General features: G+C 41.3%; 1 non-coding gene across 1 annotated transcript; it reads right to left on the bottom strand.

Moving 5' to 3' along the window:
* Nucleotides 1–4,841: 4,841 nt before the first annotated feature.
* On the bottom strand, nt 4,842–4,945 carry LOC123460457. The gene has a single exon (XR_006637016.1). It is a non-coding gene; the product is annotated as a U6 spliceosomal RNA (small nuclear RNA).
* Nucleotides 4,946–5,461: the final 516 nt, after the last annotated feature.

Genomic DNA, 5,461 nt, shown 5'->3' with positions numbered 1-5,461 from the left:
AGGTTGATCTGTACACACAGATCAAGAGAAACACAGGGCATAGTCTCGATGGTGAAACTTACCCAGGGTGGCTTTGCAGGAACACTTATTCCCACTTGAGCATTCACTCTTGAGTCCCACTGGAGCTTTCCAGGCCCCTCAGGGCTAGGCATCTGTTATTGGCACCCACGCAGCTGCTCTGCAGTACACGACAAACATGTTGTTCCTGCATTCCTATGCAATGCACTCTAGAGGAATGACTGTTCCATCACAATGCCCATAGATGAGGTGTTTCACCAGCTCCTAGAGCACCACCTTGGAAAAGGAGTCAAGAGACCTCTAGTTTCAAAACTCCATGGAGTTCACAGCCCCACTCCCCGGGTAAGCTCAGCAGATACTTGATTTATGACTTTATCCATTGTTCACTCAATTCTTGTACCTTTCATTTGCTGGAAACAGGAAGCCATTCTAGAAACTTCTATATCTAACAGTTAATCCAGAGTTGCCTCTGATTTTTGCACTTTGCCCTGTGTTCTACTGCACAGTACTTCCCATCTGTTGTGAATGTCCTATATAACAGAATGTGGGGGCACAATGGAAGAAGGGCAAAGGGTCGAGGGTCTTGGTTAGCACCTATGTATGCATGCTTGTCTGTGCCTTTTCTTGCACTGTGGACAGGCCAATTTCCCCTCTGTAGCTCATAAAGCACAACTACATCAATTGTAAACCACTTACCCATTGATCTCCATCATGAGGCTTTCCATGGGAAGGCCATCTTCAGCATACTGAATGCAGACTTTGGTGGGAAACTGACATTAGCTATCAATGCACCATAGACTACAGCCGAAGAACAATTTCAGTTACCAGAAAACAACAAAAAGCTAATTCTCCATTTTGTCAGTGATGAAAAATTGAGCTTTGCTTATCATAGTGATTTTAAAAGGAGTATGGAGTATTAAACAAAGATATATTTGTTCTGGGAATATTTTTTGATCATAAAGCAACAAATGGAGATGTTTAGGAATCAACCCAGCCATGTTCTGTGTCTGCCTCCAGAATGCCCTGCGCCCCTGTGCCCTACCGTCCAGTTCTCAGGTCATCACTCTGGGTCCTTTCCTTGAGCTTTTGTTTGCCAGGTTTCATTCAAAGTAAAGTGATACATCCCCAGAGCTTTTAGCAAGAGACCAGGAGGGCCAGATGTCCCCTGTATTCTGGAAAAGGTGAGAAGTCAGCAATGAAGTATGTATGAGAGTGCTGCTTAAAGAATTCTAAAATCACGGTGGCTTCTTATTGTGAACCTGAGTGAGGCTTTTCGCTGTAGACTGTTTGCACAAGTAACTGCCATTTGCCAAAGTTCAGAGTTCATCCCAGGCTGGTGCCAGAGTGACTTCTAAAGCCTGGAAAGGAAACTGCACTCTCGGCGGAAGAGAAGGGATCCTTCTGCTCTCCAAGCTTTAGTTTATGGTAATGCAAGTTTGTGCTCCTGAGCTAAGAATAGTTTTGCTTCTTTAGTCATGTGTGTAGCCTTAAAATAGCTCTTGACAGAACTCTTCCTCTCCTGCACTTTGTGCTAAGGAGGGGAGACGCTCAAATCTCACTCAGAGTCAAATTGCTGCTGCTACTGCAGTCACCACGTTTCCACAAAGCTCTGGGGACCCAGAACGTAGGTGTCATATGGTCTGGCAAAGCCTGAAATCCAAATTTAACTTCTAAAAAAAACCCTTCACTTGTAATGATAGAGTTAATTGATGGAATTTAGAGCCTTTCTTTGTTTTGCATTGTCCACCGCTGTCCATTCTGCACATCAGAAAACCAGTTAATTTTTCAATACCAGTATTTCCATGTAAATGTACATTTTGTTATATATATATATATATATATATATATATATATATATATGGAGTACTTTATTTGAGCCCATCATACAGATGCTACTTTTATTAGGAATGGCAGCTGACAGGTGATTTTAACTCACCCAGGTGGTTTTCATGCAGCTATTGCTAATGAGAAAATGGGGACTTGGGCCTTCCAGAGATGTGGTCACTTTCAGCAGCAGCTGAGGAGTATACAGGCCCCAAAGCTGGGCATAGCAGTTATCAAGATCCCCAAATCACCAAGGAGTGAAGCAGGGTGGGGAAGGCTCAGCTGTAGCTAAATGCTGTATGCCAACTTCCATGTGGGAAAAAATATGCTCTTTTCCTTACAAGATTAGTTGATATGCAGAGCCTTGTGGTAATGATCTGACAATCATGGACAAGTTGGGGCGGGGGAATTGGGCCTGGCAAGGGCCTCTAGCCACTGCAAACGAACTCCAGATACCTTGTGCATCTGGTTTACATGGGACCTGGAGAATTGAACCTGGGTCCTTAGGCTTCACAGGCAAGTGCCTTAACTGATAAGCCATCTCTCCAGCCCCAAGTCTGGGTTTTGAAGGGAACATTCAAACCATAGCAAATTTTTCTTTGACTTGTTTACTTGTTATCTGACAGACAGGAAGTTGGATAGAACATGAGAGTGGGGATTACAGAAGAGGTCTTCATAACACTGTCTACGTAAGTGGTCTCTGAAATGACCTACGGTGATCTATATCCTCTGAGACCTATGTATGTATGTCTTGCCCCTGAGCATGGGTTGAACAGTTCACTTGCATCTATCAACTACATAATAAGGTCTGACTTCCACTAATAAGTTATAGGAAGTGTGTGACTTTGATCTGGACACTATCTTCTGGTCTTCTTTTGTTCTCTCTGAGGGAACTCAGCTGCCATGTAGCAAGCTGGCCTACAGAGAGGCCCACTTGAAGAGGAACTGAGGGCAGGCCCTGAAGGATAGCCATTCATCAGTTCAACAGCCTGGGTTGAGACTCAATCCTGCCAACAAGCCCATGTTCAGCATAGAAGTAGCCCCTCAGTGCTAGAAAAGTTTTGAGTGGAGGCCATACCTTCGGCCAGCAGCACAGCCATCCTTATGGAGATCTGTACCCAGAGGCATCCAGCTGGGCTACACAAAGAATTCTGACCTGTAGAAACAGTGAGGTAAAGCATGTGTCTTGCTTTAAGCCCTACATTCTGGGGATAATTTGCTACACATCAGGGTTGATACTTATTCTGACACGATATTATGATCAGAAATAGAGTATTTCAATTGTGTGAAACAAGTTCCTCCAGGACCTCATTTTAAGTGCACACCTATGTGTGGGTGCATGCTTCTGTTCATGTATGTGTGTGCATGCACGTGTGCGTGCACACGCACATGCATGCATACATGTAGAGGCCGGAGGCAGCCTCAAATATCACTTCTCAGGAATGCTGTCTACCTTTCCTTTAAAGACAGAGTCTCTCATTGGCCTGGGACTTGTCAATTAGGTTAAACTGGCTAGACTGGGAACCCCAGGGATTCTCCTGCCACTGCCGCCCCAGCACTAGAATTACAAGCACGTGCCTCCACACTTGGCATTTTTATGTGGGTTTGGGGAAAGATGTACTAACTGGGTCATCTCCCCAGCCCAGAATATTTTATCTTGCAGATATCTTTATATAGCAGCAAAAAAGGCTAACATATTATTCCAGCAGTAATTCTAAATGTTTCCTCCATAAAAGCTTTTGGTAGAGTTAAAAAATTATAAAATGTTTTGATTTTCATTAATTTTCTGGTTTCTATTTTTGTTGTTATATGAGAATTATTCAATTCATCTTCTAGCAAAAGCAGACATGAACAGTGCACTGAGAACACAAACTCAAAACAACAAGCCAATGGAAGAGAAAAGGAGAGTTATGAACTGGACAATCAGAAAACATGTTGCAACTAATTCAGACTGTGACTAAGGAATATCATTGGATGCTATCAGAGAAAGTAGAGGCAGGATAAGACATGTATGCATGCACGTATGTATGTCTTGGATATAGAGGTTGACTATTCCTAAATCAAAGTGCTTGGGACTAGCAAATTTTGGATTTGGGGGTTTTGAAAATTTTGCATATTCCTTATATCTTGGGATGGAAACTAGGTATAAACACAAAATTCACCTTATGCACTCAACATGAAGGTCATGTTATATAGTCTCTTATACACACTTTAGTTATATGTTTAGTTTTGATTACTGTGACTCATCACAAGAGCTTACGTATGTAATTCTCCATTTGTAGTATCACGTAGGTGCTCAGAAAATTTTGGATTTTGGAGAATTTTGTGTTCTGGATTAAAGATGCTTAACCTGTATGTTCACTTTGGGAAAATATACAATTTGGTTCAAGTTCAAATTAAAAGAATCAAGTCTACAGAAATGAAAAAAAAAAACTTTAAAAATCCATTAGTTCTAGTATTTTCAAAACACATTTTATCCACAGAAACTTTTTTTAGTTTGTGGTCTTTTTAATAATTTTCTATTATGAATTGAGTTTAACCCTGATCTTATTCCACACATTGATTAAAATTACATTTTCAAATTTACCATGCATTTTGGTTTATAGGCCAAAGTGCCTTGGAGCTTTCCTCTCAACCTCAGCCTTGGACTTGAATGAAATTTCTTTTATTTTATTATGAATATACTTTGGATGGATACATCATGTGTTGGTACCATCATTTCCCTCCTCCTTGCCCCAATTCCACTAAGGGCCCTCATTAGTGGGAGTGCTGGTATTCTGCATGAGGTTGTGAGTTATGAGTTATGAGAGCAGCAGTTAGTCCTTTGGGAGGAGAGTAATGCCTCTGGGAATGACATCCCAACCTGTAGCTCTTTCCGGCTTTCTGCCCCCTTTTCTACAAAATTCCCTGACCCAACCCCTCCAGTGAAAAGCTCTCAGGAGTTTCTGGATTTCAGCTTTCATATGTGCTGAGTATCCTCAGTGTCTGTCTCCTTCACCCTGGCACTGGAATGCTTCACACATTTGTGTGTCATCCTTGTTCAGGGGCCATGCTAATCTCTGTATCATTCCAATTTTAGTACATGTGCTGCCGAAGCGAGCATAATACAGACACGTTTACAAAATCAACATGTTAGAGTTATATTATGCATAATAGAAATTATATTATTTTAGCATAAATTTATTTTATACTTTAAAATTCATAACATTTACTCATAATGAAATTCATTGATAACATTAATATATATATACAATAATGTAGGGATAAGGACATACGGACAGCAAGAGGGCTCCATATCCCTTTTGGAATATTTGTACAGTAATGTTAACAGAGTCAAAAGCAGGCTACCTTGTAATCTACGGTGCCTGTCAATTAAGCTAATTTATACACAATGATCTTTTTGAGGCAGGTTCTCACTATGTGTCTCAGGCTGGTCTTGAACATGCTGACCTCAAACTCCTGATCCACTAGCTTCAGCCTCCCCTTTGGTAGGAGTACAAGTTCGCAACACCACACCCAGCCTAACTCAGAGACTTGATGGAAAAATAGTAAGAAATTTTGTGTTGAACAATGGCATATAAATACTGCTATGTCTCATGTGATAGCTGCTAAATTATGG

The sequence above is a fragment of the Jaculus jaculus genome, chromosome 4 (assembly GCF_020740685.1).
Source record: "Jaculus jaculus isolate mJacJac1 chromosome 4, mJacJac1.mat.Y.cur, whole genome shotgun sequence".
Lineage (NCBI taxonomy): Eukaryota > Metazoa > Chordata > Mammalia > Rodentia > Dipodidae > Jaculus > Jaculus jaculus.
Note: the sequence above shows the minus strand (reverse complement) of the source record. Positions and strands in the feature narration are given on the sequence as shown.